This window comes from Fringilla coelebs, assembly GCF_963513975.1.
Source record: "Fringilla coelebs genome assembly, chromosome: 5".
Taxonomy (NCBI): Eukaryota; Metazoa; Chordata; class Aves; order Passeriformes; family Fringillidae; genus Fringilla; species Fringilla coelebs.
In genome coordinates, this window is record NC_140033.1 from 23039830 (window position 1) to 23056162 (window position 16333).

General features: G+C 39.8%; 1 protein-coding gene across 1 annotated transcript in view; it reads right to left on the reverse strand.

Annotated features, from left to right (window-relative positions):
- Positions 1-16333, reverse strand: part of KCND2 (potassium voltage-gated channel subfamily D member 2) — a gene marked incomplete at both ends in the record, with an annotated part of 260384 nt that overhangs the window by 17250 nt on the left and 226801 nt on the right. The gene's annotated exons all lie outside the window — the stretch shown is intronic.

A 16333-nucleotide genomic window follows, 5' to 3' on the forward strand; every position in this document is an offset into this window, starting at 1 on the left:
TTAGATACTAAAGTGAATAATCTATTGTCTCAAGCTGATATAGTACTTTCATTTAGCAGGGTGACACATTTTTGCAACAGGTTTCACAGGAGATCATGGACTTTCCATCACTGTAATTTTTGAACTTGGCTAGACAGAAGCATGGCTGACCTAACTCGTTGTTGACCTGAGAAGCTGGAGTAACTGAGTTCCAGACCTCCCTTCTACAGTCTAGGAGAAAGCAAAAAGCAAAAAAGAAAACTCAAGCCACAAGCAAGCAAGCAAGCAAATTGTAACTGCAATGCTGGCAGTGCTCAGAATTACTAAAACTACCACCTTTCTTGATGATATTGGATATTGTTTTGTCCAGCAACTTATAACAAAGTGTTACTGATGTATGTAAAGGCACTCCAGTGACAACTTAGTAAGAGATTTTAGCGCTTTACATTTTGCTGTATTCTATAGGGGACAAGTATGTAATTACATCCTACAGAGTTTAATAAAAAGATGAATACTTTCAAGTACCATTCAGTTTTTAACTTTATTGGATTTCAAGTTATTATTAAACATTGATTTTAGCTTGAGTCTACTATGCTTGTGAAAAGAGAGGTAACATATTCCCTATTACAAAGAATTTATAAACTCTTAACACGAGAAAAGTTAAGAAATAAAACTGTGGGGGAACAGTGTTTAGAAAACACTATCTGGAAAACGAAACCTGTCTGTGTATCAGGAACTGGAAAAATAACAGAGAAGAGGGGGAAGTCTTCAAATCAGTGTTTAAATTGTGCACCTAATCACAAGGAATGGATAAAAGGGTGAGGATATGGAATGATGGAGGAACTGTATGAAGTTAGAGGACACCTTCTAGCAATGAGAGCTCAGCTCATTCAAAAGGAGGTGAAGATGAATGGTTTGCATTTTGTAAGATATGAGTAGTGTTGAACATAGCTATTCAAATAAGTTGTCATACAGGCAGATAAAATATAGAGGAGCAAGTCATAGACTATTGACATAGATTATGTTGTGATAAATAAAGATTTGGTTGTTTTACTAAGCATGTCCAAGTGTAAAATATTCACATGAATAATATAATTAATATTTCTGCCAATATCCTCCCCCCACACTTACTTGGAATTTGAATGCTATTAGTTTCTCATTTTGTGACAGGATTGCTTGAAAAATATGTAATTTAATAGATTCTATCATTTACATGAATAATATAACTGGTCTTAATAAAGATATCTAAAAACTGGAAAAATACTAAAAAGAATGTCATGCTTTCCTTCACATCAACATTTGCACCAGACAACATAGGCATTTTTGGTGTTTATCTCTTCCTAAAGCCTGAGATGACTATCAAATGTATGCATGACCAGCTGTTCTTTCTTTGGGCAAGGAAGTGGATAAATGACCTTTCAAGGTCTCAGACAAATGGGATCCCTAAAAACTCCCTAACCCCATTTTTTTCCAGGCAGAACAATAGAAAAGTAGTGGGAATAGGGCCAGGGTGGTGAGCTTTGTGGAGAAAATCTAGGATCAAATCACTGGTAAATATTTCTGCTTTACACTATTCATTAGTTTAACTTAATTCTTACAGATACAAGTATTTTCATATATTGGATCAGACTGTGTAAACAGAAACCTGACACGACCAGATTTTGAAATGCAAAATTTACACATGCCCAGTGCTAGATCTCTTAAATTAGATCTCTTAAATGAGATTTCTAAACCTATATTTAGACACTTATCACTTGAAATGCCAAACTGCCCAGCCTCCATAAGCTTCCATTGTCACCGATGGCAGCTGTGGACAGAAGACATTGCTGGCTCTAATTAATTTGGCTGGAAATTGCTCAGGGATATAGTTCATCCTGTTGATAATGTGACACTATAATTATATGAATCAAGAGCAGACTGAAGCTTTAGGAGTTGTGACAGGAACCACAAGCTCATCTAACTTCAGCATTTTAGTATTTATGTGTGAACCTAACCAGTGACATAAGCAGATGCCTTTTCATAATATTTTACTGTTACAGAGTGAAATAAAAACATTAGGATTGTTTGACACAAGAAGGTATTTTGCAATGTTTTTCTTACCTTCTGGACAAAATGTCATGTAGATACATATACTGCTTACTTTAAAATAGCTTGCTTCCAGTTACTTTTCTTTTTAGTTTGCATCAGTTGTAATACAGTGACATTTTCCAAAGGTAATGTTGCTTGTCTGTTATTTAGCGCCAGTAATACCTTTCGCATCATTAATAATTCTTACATAATTAGTGTTTCTCCTGTTACTAACCACTGTGCTGGAGTTGTTTAAATAAAATTATAGTCAGAAAAAATTACTTTAAAGAAATTAGTCCTCCTAATTCTCACAGGGTGAGAAACATATTTGGTTGCTTTTGTGACAAAACAGAGGTTTTGCTACATTTGCCCTGGTTAGCCTTGTTCTCCTCTGGGACAGTGACACAGATTTTAGTCGAGGGTAGTCATGATCAGAATTGCTAATGAAGTTCCTCCTCTTGAATTAAACATTACCTTTAGTTATACCTCATATATCACTGAACACCACCAATGGAAATGGATGACATAAAATGAAGGGAAAATTCTTTCTATAGCCCCAACTGCAATGGTTTTGTTCTTTAGAAATTCTTAACGAAAAAGAGTGTAACTCCATTTTCAGATGGCAGGGAAGCTTTGAGGTGCTAGCATTTCAAAGTGGAAAATTTATACTTGATCTCTAAAACAAATTCTAAATTCTGCAGAAAATCTGATTTCTTCAGCCATGGAGACACAACAAATGTAGAATTTTATTAAGCAAATTTCACAGACTCCCTTTTCAAAAGGGAACTATTTTAAGGTTTTATCTAGTGCTACTCTGCTTGCCTCACTTTTCTTCAGGCTGGAACTGCAGACATATTCTCATTTATTTGCTTTTTTCCCCTAGTTGCAGTCTTTTCATAGCTTTGTATATCATCTGTTCTGCATATGTCTATTATTGTAGCCAAAGCTCAAGCCAGTCTTTGGGCGTTTGTGATTTGTACTGACAATCTAATTTTGTAATGTCAGAAGTGTCATCCCAATATTTTATGTTCTGGATGAATGAAGAAAAAGAGGCTTCATACTGATCCCTGATATCAATCAGGTTCATTCTACTTCAGCTGACAAAAAAAAAAAAAGGAAAAAGGCTATGACAAACCAGGTGTGCCAATCAAGTTTTATCAAATCACAAGTCAGAAACAACATGATCAAACTATTGCTTAGGTTTCACTGGATGCAGTCCAGACAGGCCAGACGGGCAATTGCTTGCAGTCCATGAGTTTCACCAGATTCAGGAATAAGATGAATAGGTGATGATGCCACAAAGAGAGCCTGCAGAATTCAGAATTTGTTTTAGAGATCCTCTTCACTAAGTGACACTGCACAGGAATGGATGGGTGGATGGATGGATGGATGGATGGATGGATGGATGGATGGATGGATGGATGGATGGATGGATGGATGGATGGATTTAGATGGATTTAGAGGCATGTATGTTTGTCTCGGTTGTTTGCACTCATCAAGTGATGGAACACTTTTGCATATTTGACTCCTTATTGCAAGACAGACAGCAGGCCAGGGGATTCCTTCATTGTGCAAATACTGTATCTTTCAGAGTGTCCATGTGAGTAACAGGGGTGTGATGTAGTACTGTGCATGACAGACTGGGGGGAGTGAAATGCAGCTTGGGTCATGCACAGAAGATGGAGCTCTTGCAGGAGCTTGGGAAACACAAATGTATTTGTGGTTACTACTGCCCAGCCAGTAATGTCAGCATTGCCATGCCAGATCTTACCCATGGAGAGACACCTGCCAGCACACTACTGCTTTTCTAACTGATGAGTGGAACATATCTGGTGTTGTATATTCATAATTCAAGAAATCTCAGACAACACAAACTATTTGTGGCTTCATTACCTCTTCATCTTTTTCCTGAATCTAATGAAACCCAGTTTTTGATGGCTGTAAGATGAAATATTTCATAAGTCAAAGGTCCAAATTATAACTGAAATGAATTATAACTTTTTGACATTTTTTCCTTGATGTGAGAGAGAACGTATTTTCTTTAATAATCTTAACAAATGAGAGGGGAAAATGCTGCTTATTTAACTCCTGTTTGCCTTTTTGAACACAAGAGTAAATTTTTCCAAATAAAAAATATGTATACTGTAGATGTCAAAATAAATAATGACAGAAATTGTGATTTAGCATATTTTTGTGTGTTACATCAGAAATTAATATTTGAAATAGCTCACTATGGGTCAAAACACCCCCAAACGACCTCTGTAACAAATCTGTAAAATTGGAGAATATATATAGGAAGAATAAATCCAGCATTTGCGTTTTTGCAAAGCCTAAATACTCAAGGCTGAAACTGACGGGCACAGTAAAGGTTTAAAAACCCTCACTACGACAGGGTTTTCTGACACTAGAGGGCGTAAACGCCATTAAAACCAAATGCAAATGCAGACACAATTTAAAATGCGTGTTTCACATACATATGCCCTCTTCCACCTCTTTCGAATTAATTTACATTCTTTAAAGAATTATTACATTGATTGAGATCTGTTGTCTGCTCCCATATTATTTGCTGAAAAGGAAGGCTAGTAACATTTTTTGTTTTCAAACATGTAAAACATGTCAGGAAATAATAGAGTTGTAAAATAGATGCAAAGACATTAAAATTAATTTGGTAGTACTTATTTTAAAAGAAAGGGACTTTATGACCAAAGAACAATGGAAAAAGTACAAGATCCAAGGAAACGAAACAATCTTTGTAAAAGCCAGAACAGCTCATATTTTCTCATGTGTGGGGGACAAATCACATTTCCCAGTAGATTTGGTGGGTCATCTAGGCAGAGCTCTAGATTTGTGCATGGGAGTTGATTAAGAGAAGAGTGCCCTGCCTTTCCAGGCAAGGGCCATCCTCCCTCCCTGCAGCTGCTGCCTGCTGTGCTGGTCCCTGCTTTACCCACTGGGCTGGGATGAGGATGCATCTGCTCTCTTGTCTCCTCTCTCAGCTAATGGCTCTTTCCTCTCCTCCAGGAAAAGCCCCAGAGGCTGCTGTGGTGAGACTCTCAGAGATGATTATACAGCTGCTCATTGGCCCATGAGTTTAGGCTGCCAGCCACCCACTTGGGCACACGCTTACATCCCAGTACAGGAGAGCAGGCAGGAAAAGCAATTCCCGTCCTCTCTGACACTACCACGCAATAATCACGGTGAATCTGACTTACTGTCCTGGTTTTGGCAAGGTCTGAAAATAGCCTAATGATTTTGGAAAAGCAATTTCTAATAATACAGAATGTTGCTGGTTGTGTGAAGTGCAGAACATCATCACACAGATTACTTCCTAGGAAGATTCTGCGTGGGATTGCAAAAACCCTTCCAGGATGCTTTTACTGCTGTGCAGGGCCCTCTGCTGCAATAGCTCTCTCTTCTGCCTAGTCATGATGGACATGGTCCCCTCTGGGTCCACAAATGTTCCTTCAAGTGCTGCCCAGTATGATCATTCATGAATGATGAAAAACACATCTGCTTCTCAGAAGTCAAAGTGCTCCCTGGGTTTTCCAGCCTGCAGTGCAAGAGAATTAAAATAGTGCCCTGCACCTGGCTGGGTTAGCAGTTCCTGAAATACAGAATTTCTAATAAAAGTCAGGGGATTTGAGGGGGAGGGGGTTTGTGGTTTTATGTTTTGTTTAGTTTTTATGCGCACCAGGGTTTTCACTTAAACGGATTTGCACAGGTGGACTTTAGTACTCAGAGGTCAAAACAAAGGAGTTTTTGCATGGAAAAGTTAAAAGACTTGCCCAAGGAAACACTCACAGCTTCTTGAAATCCAGACCAAGTTTCAGATAACCAAAGTCCTTCTGTTTTCCTTTACCACAAAATATTAAATTCAGAGAGGTAAAAGATATATTTTGCTGTCACCTCTCTCTCGCTGAATAGGAAAACTTAATATCCTACCTGTTCCTGAGCAAATCATCACAGAAATATGAGGACTGATCCATCCTGCATGGGGGAGCTTTAAGCTATCTGAGGTACAGCTCTGTTGGCTCCCAACAGCAATGTTACAGTCACTTACTACTGAGACGGCATTTCTGTTTGTTTTTTCCGCCCAGACTTCAGAAGCAAAAATAAGCATGTTTGTTTTTCGGAAAAAGAGAATGTTTATGAGTGGATCCAACGCTTCATAAGGATAAGAAAAGCAACATAGCACTGAAAACTGTTCTTGATGTAAAACTTGCTAGCTGCCTTTCAAGTGTTTCCTCAATCATGCTGGTTCTCACCATACACTGGCCGTCACCCACAAGCACAGGTGAAAATCTGCCTTCTTCAGAGTCTGCAGGCAAAGGGAGCTTTGCACCACCCTTCACACAGAACCAGGATTCTGTGGCAAGGGCAGGTGCTCTCAGCCTGTGTGGCCCTGCCTGGAGGAGACACTGACACTGTGACAGTCACTGCAGAAGGTCTCTGCAGAGGAACCTCGTGTTTCCAAACCCCATATTGGTTTGAAGTGATGTAGGCATCGTGTACCATTACTGAGAAACTCAGAACTGAGTCTTCCAGCAGTGGTTTTTGTGATGGAGGTGCTCTCCTGGGAGATCTACCACGTTATTCACTGGGATTTTTTGCTTAGTTTGGTGGACGGAGGAGTGTATGTCAGCAATAAAATTAACCAGCTAGACTGCCACGCACTCAGCAAAGGATGAGTGACTTGTTCAGCCCTGCCTTTGTGCTCTCATGGGCATGTGAATAAACCAATCTCCACCAGCCCCCTTCAGAACCAGTAGACTAGCTCTGGGACTAAGCATGTACCTTACAAGGGAGCAAATATCAGTTAGACACTTTGACTTTGAGATCACTTAAAAAAAGACCATCAGTAAAAATATAGAAGCTAACCCTTCTAAGAGTACAGAAAGAAGTTCTATGCATAAAGCAACGCTACAGACATGTCAAATTACATTTTACAATTGCTAAATGGGGTCCTTGTCTAAAGAGAATGCTGTAGATTGTTATAAAGCTGTTCCCTAGAGTCTTCAAGCTGCTTGGTAACTAAACGCTGGTGAGTTGACACTAATTAGCCATTTATTTCAACAGTACATCCAACAACAGATAATATAAATTGCTACTGGTAATAATTTTAAGTGGAATTTCTAAATAAGCATTTCCACTGTGTTGCCTTAAGGATTCAGCCTGTACAGTTACAATGTGGGAGCTAATTCTGTTTTTAAAACACTACTGTATGCGAATGTGAAATGAGCCATGTTTGAAAGAATGAGTCAGACATAAGTAAAAATGACTGAATTTCTTAAAATTATCTTTACTCCTAAGAATATGATGTCTGATTAATATTGAATTAATTTATTACTTTGTTGTATTGCTTTAGAATTCTAGGTCTTTAAGATACCATGGTGATGAGTGGAGAACAAATGCTTGGCTAGATGTTATTTCATATGATGGTACAAAGGATTACAGGAAGAACATACTTTTCCAGTGTCACTCATATATGTATTTTCTGAGGCCTGATGCAGACATAAATTTTTTTTCATTCTATTATATGTGAAGTCAAAAGTAACTAAGAGGGGGGAAAAAGACAATTTGATCTTTGCTCCTCTAATTCTGGCTTACTTCACATAGAGAAAATGTTCCAGGGTATTTGCTCCTAAAAATCAATGACTTGTATTACTTAGTTAGGACTTAATTTTCTAACAGTTCTTTTGTCAGAACATGAACCCACACACAAACACATATATAGGATGAAGTGAGCAGCTCCTTCATAGCTTATAAATGAACAAAAAAAATGCCAATAATAGTTAAGAATGAAACTTCACCTAGACTAATATTCATTCTCCAAAATTAAACCTGAAGCAAACAAACACATAGGGAAAAAGAATTGGGTAAATATAAATGATAATATCATTGAATGATCTTCCATCCTTCAACCACTTACAAATAACTGAAGTACCAACTATATATTTTTTTTTCTTGTAGTTAGTGATTTTTAGAAGGTTGCACTTCCATGGGCTTTATGTTGGCCCTTTAAATCTGTGCACATTTCTGGCATTCATAACACTGGCAGTTCCCTGGTGAGTGTCCTTTTGACTCTTCTGGCTGCAGTTCCTTGTTCTGTGCGATGCCCCCAGCCAGGTTCTTGTTTTCAAAAATACACCTGGTCAAAAATATTCTCCAGCCACCCTCCTCCTGCCTCTTGTGTTTTCATACCTACTTACCTTATGTCTTTCCTAGGCTGGCAAGTCCTACTGTGCTCATACAGAATCTGCTCCCTGTATTTGATCATACTTTTTGACCTTTTTTGGATCTCCTCTATTTTTTAACACTGTTTGCAGGAAAAAAAGGGCAGAACTGCACACAGTTTTCTAAAAAAGGCACAGACCAGTTCAGGATAGCTTATATTTCTGGTCCCAGCTTGGACAGTGAGCCATTATTATTCAGAATGTTAATGCGTGATTTCCCACCCTCGTTATTTCTCTGTCCAAATCTTTATTGGTGGGAGCTGATAAAATTTGCCTTGCTTCCCAGATATCTACCACTGAGAGAGGAAAAGGAGCTGTTGGGCTTCTGGCACAGCATGGGCGTTTTGATGACTGTCATCACATAATTTGTACAAAATAATCATTGCAATGGCATAGCTCAGCCAGCATCTGTGCTAACCAGACAAAGAAAATTCACCCCCAGAATTGTACCAACATTTAGGTTAAAAGGAATGTATCTTCATTTGTTCTATGGATATGAATTTTTACTTTTGGGTTTCTTTGAGTGTTTTTTTCTTCTCTATTTGTTCTTTCAGAAAATCCCTTCTTGGGAGAACTGGATTAAAAAGCAATATAATGTTAAAAGACAGTGTTTTATAGCTCATGGACAAATGAACAAATATGAACCAGTAAGAATGCATGCCAATCCCAAAGGCTCATCGTTTTAAATAAATTGATACAAATAAACTAGAGTAGAAAGAATTTTCAGCAGTTCCTGTCTGAAACATTAACTGGAAGCAGCATGAACATCTGGCTATAAAAAGCCTCGCCTTCAGAAGTAGCACCATCTCCAGCCATTCTTCACTTCACAGGTTAGAGGCAAAAGATGGGCAATCCTTCAAGCCAGGCTCTGGCCATGGTGCTCAGCAGTGACTGAATAAAGAGCCTGCAGTACTGGTGGTGAGCAGGAGCAGGGTGGGATGCACTGACACACCGAGGGTTGCTGTGGAGAGAGCCCAGCTGCATCCCCAGCAGGACGGGCTGGAGCTGCACACATTCCTCCTGGGAATCAGCTCCAAGGCAACGGATAATGATCTAATCTCCCTCACCTGGCCTTGGTTCATGGGCACCCTCTGTTCCCTCAGACACCTCATGAGCACATGGAAGATGACAACCCAACACAATTCTCAGTCCTTCTAGGATCACGCTGTTTGGTAAAGTTTTTCAGCATCATGACAAAAATTAGGATTGAGATGTGAATCCCAAATTTTAGTGCAGATTTAAACGCACTTTCTGAAGCGCAGGGGTATGTTTTGATGTGCCACCTTGTTCCAGCAGAGAGAGTTTTCCTATTAGTTGTGTGATTAGGTATATTCTGGGCCAAGTGCTCATCCCACTGAAAATTTTATGTTATTCACTTCTCCTACATTTTTCTTTTTTGTTTCAATACTTGTGCTAAATAGCAGCAAATTCAAAACAAAGCATTGATCTGCCAATGCAATCCTAAATTTCTCTGGAGTATATATTAGCCATCAGGTAAAACTGCTCCAAGTACAAATCACATTAACACTAAAAAGCACTGTGAAAGTGTGCAAGGACAGCCATGACTCTTTTTGTGACAGCTACTGGGCACAGCGCTGAGATCTGTGAGCTGATTGCACTTGGGAATCAGATCCAGCTGCTCCCACGTTCAGGTAAAACTCTGACTGACAGGAGGTTTTAGCCACTGCTGGCCCTCATGCTGCTCAGCACTCTAATGGGCAGGGATCTAGGCAGGGATGAGTTCCCAGCAAATCTGCAATTCCTTTTGCTTTTTTCCCCATCCCACAGGGAAGTTTGCTGCCTCCCTGGGGCCCAGGTAAGGGATATTCCTAGGAAACTGCCTGATCTGTTCTGACTATTACCTTCTATTAGTTGTCAGGTCCGCAGTGATGAGATTGAAGAAATCAGCCCTGGAGCAATCAAAATGGGCTTCAGGGCACTGGGGATTTGATGAAAGGAGGGTGTGTGCAAGGAGGGTGGCTCAGCAAGGCCACGTGCACGGTCCTGAGCTTCGCTCACAACAGCCCCACGCAGAGCTACAGGCTGGGGGCAGAGGGCTGGGGGTGCCCAGCAGGAAAGGACCTGCAGTGGGTGGTTATACCTGGCTGAACAAGAGCCAGCTCGTGCCCAGGCTTGGGAGAAAGCCAGTGGCATCCTGGCTTGGATCAGAAATAGTGTGGCCAGGAGGGAAAGGATTGTCTGTCTGTCCTCTGGTACGGGGAGACCACACCTCAAGTCCTGTGTCCAGTGCAGAGACCCTCAGTTCAGGAACAACACTGAGGAGCTGGAGCAAGTCAGAGGTGGAACAAAGAAGCTGGGGAAGGGGCTGGAGCACAAGTCCTGTGAGGAGGGGCTGAGGGAGCTGGGCTAGAGAGAGGGGGCTCGGGGGGACTGCATTGCTCTCTACAACTGCCTGAAAGGAAGATGTAGCCAGATGGGGATTGGCCCCTTCTGCTGCGCCTCAAGGGGAAGGATGAGAGGGAATGGCTTCACATTGCACCAGGAGGGGTTCACATAAGATATTTAAAAAAAAGTTGCTGAAAAGAGTGGTTAGGCATTGGAATTAGTTGCCCAGGGAGGTGGTAGAGGGACTATCTCTGGAAATGTTCAAGAAGCGTCTGGTGTGGCATTTGGGGATAGGGTTTAGGGGTGGTTACAGTGGTGCCAGGGTGATGGTTAGACTAGATGGTCTTAAAAGTCTCTTCCAACCTTGGTGATTCTGTGATTCTGTAAAGTTCCCAGACTGCAACGCAGGTTTGCTTTTGCTCATTGGCACACCTTCCCACTTAAAAACACCCTGGTTCTTCTTCCATATATTTAGTCCCATTAGACAACAGAAGTTTGGCATGTTAATGCCAAATACTGATAGAAGAAATATTTTTTTAAAAATTGTTTTGAAATAATAAATAGAATTTTTGCCTTCTCTTTAAAAATAACCATCCTCTCAACTTTCTATTTATTATTTGTTTTGCTTCACATATTTTCACGTCCCTTGAAAATAAGCTTTTGTGTCACATTCAGCACTGGCCAATTAGGCCAAGCTAATTTTTTGCTTGCCAACACAACCACCAGTGGATCTGTATTATTTTTATATTCCTTCAGGCAGAGCTGAAAAACATGAAATAGCTTTTGTCAGTGTTACACAGCTACTGGCCTGAGTCTCTAGGGATCTCTGCCAAATATTGAATACTTCACTTATTTTTTCTCTAATGCCTACTTGAAATCTGTTCAACCAAGTGTAAAAAGTACTAATATATTTTTATACACACATACACATATGATAAATGATATATGATTATATATTATATATTATAAATTTTATACTACATATACACACTTAGGTAAGACTAAGAAATTTCCCTTTAAAGTAGTAATATTGCAAATTATTAGTAGTAATTATTGCAAATCTTTTGTGCATTAAAAGATTTATCACAGTCCAGTGTCTTAGTGTCCCTTTCTAGCTAGTAGTCAAGAGAGTAATTTCTCTGAGAATATCTGCTCTTATTTTGCATCAGAAATTCAGCTCCTTCCTTTTAATGAAATTTTTCATGCCCTTCTATTTAGAATATAGTTGAAAAAACATATCAGCTGCAATGGACCATTTACTAATTCTTGGTCTAATCATATTTTTGCTCTTTTTAATTTTTCAGAGATTTCTGAACTTGCTCAGAAAAGTCAAGGAGAATCAAAACAACTCATGCACTTCTAGTCTAGCAAAACAAAAGCCTCTTCTGAGTTCACTCAAGGCTCTGCACAATTCAGCTTTCCATCAGTGCTAAATCACTCCAAACCTTGAAAGAAGGAGGTGATGCTATAGCCTGGCAGAGTAATCAGCTTCAGCTGAGCATAGTTATATCCCCTTCTTGCAAAGAAACCAAGAGCCTGTATGAGCTGCTCTGCCCAGGGACAGCTTAACCCTCACCCTCCCAGCCTCTTCAGGCTGTAAAAGCTTGGTGCTGTGTGGTTTATGCAAGTTCAATAGGGAAATTTCCAACTATTACAATTACAAATTGAATTATTGAATCAATTGTTTCAGATGTCTTCTCTTCATCAAATTGTGCAGTGTGGAGCTTGACTGCTTAACCACACTGGCTGTTGAGTCTTGACACAAATTTGAATGGATCTCTTTGGATATGGCAATGTAGCAGCATGTTACAAAGAGCAGAAATGAGTCTGCCTCTGCCAGTTTTGCTAGTGCATTTTGTAATGTGACCTCTTGTGTGCTAGTAATTGGACCCAAGCCACCAATGAATCTCTGAACATTAGCACGCTGCAATGACACAGTAATGACTTTCTGTCACTACTAACCCCATTCCTATTTGAATTCATGTCCCATGACTGAGAGGTTCTGTATTTCACTACCAATCCTCTCAGTCATTCAGGCATAAAGCTTCGTAATGCTGACCACTACTATTCTTTTCACAAGTAGCAAATAAATAAATTTTCCATGTGGGTTTTTTCTTTTTTTTTTTTCCATTTTAAAGAACTGTTTCCCTCTCTCTTGTACACAACATTTAAAAACTTTGTTTTCAAAATTTACTTTTTTAGAGATTGCTGATAAACATTGAATTTTCTCATGGATTGCTCAAAAATGAAGCTTCTGGACCCCTAAATATAACTTCATTACATTTTAAAATGCAAACTCTGTAAAGTTTCAGTATTCATTAGAAAGTCTGAAGCTTTGTAGAAAATTTGTCAGAAGCCAATGGTAAACAGAAGGATTTTGGAAGGTCGCATGAGACTTCTTTTCCCAGAGTGATGCAAATACATATTCCCCACATGTGCTGCCAAGAAATCATGCAATAGGGAATGCTAGAAAGGGATTTTCTCAATCTCTTCCTGTGCAGCCTGTATTTCATAAAATGCTTAGAAACATTCAACAGTCTAAGCCTGGTTTAATTGAATAATCAAACCATAGCTAGAAGAAGTCTTGTAATTTTTTTCCAATTAATTTTCATTTTTGAATTTCAGCATGAAGAAAACACTACCTGTCAGGAGTGAGTAATGTCTTTGGAGGCTGGAGCTTTCATGAAGGGTCAAATTCCTCATGTATGAAAACATTTTGATCCCAGCTATCCAACGGATGGTTGGACTGCACTGGACACCACGGGTGGAACTCAGAAGGAGCACCTGCACTTCTCCCCCAGCTTTTGGAAGGAAAGCCTTATCCTATCCTCTCCCTTCTTCAGGTTTTGAAAAACAATTCTCTCAAGAGCATGGCTCAGTATATTTCTCTACAGAGCGCAGCCCTCCTTGTAGCATGGATCTGGATTCTGTGAGGGACTAGGAATTCAGTCTCACAGCACTACTTTGCCTTTTTTTCCAACCAATTGGCTTACACTGACCTTCCCCGGAGGGCAAACTCCATTTTTAGGTGTCTAATTCTCTTGTCATTATTTGGCACAGCCTGTGCACAAACCGCTATGCCTAGTAATTAGATACTGCAGTGCTCAGGGTTGTGACACAAGACTTTCTGAATCATTAATATTATGCCTCCACTGTAATTCTTTGCCTTTCCAAAGGTTGTGTGTCCTGCTCAGAGGAATGTTGTGATGTGTCAGACATCAGCCTGAAAGCACTACAAAAGTTGCTTTTTCACTAGAGATTCCTGTGCTGCAAATAAGGGTTCCTTCTGCTTATCCCACCCTCTGCAGTGAATTACCCAAATCAGTGATTCCTGAGCATTTTGAATTATGCACCATCTTGCTCTGAACTACTGTGAACCTTTAGAATTACATGGTCAATTGAGAGCACTCTAAAAGCAATATATTGCAGATCATTTATCTTGGCCCTGCAGGCTGTAATTTTGGACCCCTAGATGTAAGCAACAACAAGCCAGTAAAGTTCTTCCTGACCAGCACTCTTGCCACAGCTGAAAGATTGTTTCCTGAGCTACCCTCTCCAGCCTGACCTCAACATCCACAGCAGCATCAAAGAATAATCTACCAGTCTCTACCTGTCTCCAAGTATAACTATATTTGATGTATTTATCTTTCTGTAAGTCGAAAGCCATTGGGAACTCTCACCAATATCTGGCAGTTCTCATGCCTAATTTTGCCTGTGCAGTTCACTGAAAATTTTATCCTTGGATTTTAAATTTCTATTCAACCTTTTGGTTCAAACTGTGTTTCTTTTATCTCTACAACAGCAGGCACGGTTTAATGAGGAATGCCAAACCCTCTTCTTTTTATGCATTTTCAATTAGTTTTGCTTCTCACCCAGTATAAATCACTTTCTAGAGATCTTTATATAGCAGGTCTTCTGTAGTTTTCTGCTGTCAGCTTTGTTGTTTGCAGTGCGTTGAGCGCTGTTCTCCTTCCTTTTCTCCTTGACTTTCTTATTGTAGGTACTTTCTTATTTGTGCCCGCATTACAACTGCACGGCTCTGGCAATTGAGCAGGAATCCTGGGAGAAGAGTGCTAATGCTGCCCTCCTGATGCAAACAGATTACACACCTCAAAGCCCCACTCCTCCAGGAACTGCCTGACCACTGCCCCCTGGGTCCCACCCATTTTCACCTCTGTACAGGATTTGTGTGTCCAGGGAATGAGTGAAGAAATGACCTCTTGGCCTGGAGCTCTTACATGGTACAGGGGCAGAAGAGTGACTTCATGTCAGTGCTGTGGATGCTGTACTGTGTTGCACACACTTATCTCCAGAAGTGACTTCTGTTCTCCTGTGGGAAATGGTGTCCCATGATTGCAAGTACAACCAACAACCAATTTATAGCCCAGAGATTCAGCACAATAAAAATCATAGATGTTGAATTTCCACTCAGAGTAGGGTCTTCAAAAGTAGCATTTTCAAGTGCAGTATAGTTTCTAATGACTGATTAATGCTGTATTCCAACCTCAATACTTGCAACTACAGTTTCACCTATGCCAGAGGGCTTTTTTGAGTATCCTCTTTCAGCTCAAAGTGTCTGATGCTTGAGATCTGGCTCACAGTCTATATCTGATTGAAGAGAAGACCTCACCAATGCTGTTAGTGTTTCTATTTCTTGTGAAAATAAAAGACATATTACTTAATGAAGTAATTAGCATGATTACTAATAATTTTTATCTTCTGAAATAGACCTCCTATGTCTTTAGAGAATATGCTATGCTCTCACAACTGTACTGGTCACTTGTACCCTGCTTAACTCCACCTGGTACCAGACCAGAGGTTCTCCTTGATGCTGTCTTTCCCCCCTAGCTAGTTCCAAGGATTCTTTTTATGGAAAGAGCATGAATCTGCTCCACTACCACAACCACTGCCAAGATGCACAGCAATCTCATTCTTTTAATTTCCACACTTAGGATTTCTTCTAGCATGACAAAAACTGAACTAATAATACTTCCCATAGAAAGAGTGTAATTATTCAAGAATCTGAGACTGACTAATCACGTGGTCCTTCTACTGTGACTCCTGTTATATTCTCTGGCACATTAAAATCATCTTTCACTGTGCTGGTAAACTTTAGGATGTGAGATCTCAGAGTTACTTGTGCTAGAGAGGACAGATCAGTTCTGGGTGCTAAACAGCTAAAAAGCCACTAAACTACATTTCATTGCTTTCAAAGTAGGGCAAATTTTGGTTATAAATATTAAGAGATGTTACATTTCTTTTTACTCAAAACTGTGCTATTACAGGCTCATAAGTCAGATAGCAATTCAAGCTCTCTCACTCCAGGCCTTTCCTTCCTTAATGTGCTCATCAGCATTAACCACCAAGTGCATTTGCCTTAGGAGCTAGAAAATCTCTATGTTCTGTTACCAACATTATGTCTTAAATAAATAGGCATGCAGGTATATCACTGGCCTGTTCCTTTTCAGAAAGTGTTGGAAGGGTGTGGGGGAAAAGTCTACATGAGGTCAACTCTCACAGGAAAGAAAATAAAAGACAAAATTAATAGAAGCTTCTTAGGGAGTAATGCAGCAATTTCCATCTGTGCCAATAATTCAGAACACAGCTGAGCAGTATTTTTCCCTCTGATTTTATATTATGCCACTTTTGTTTTTCCCCCTCCCTTCTCCAGCCTGAAAAGGTTCCATCTGCCTGCTAATCTCTGATCC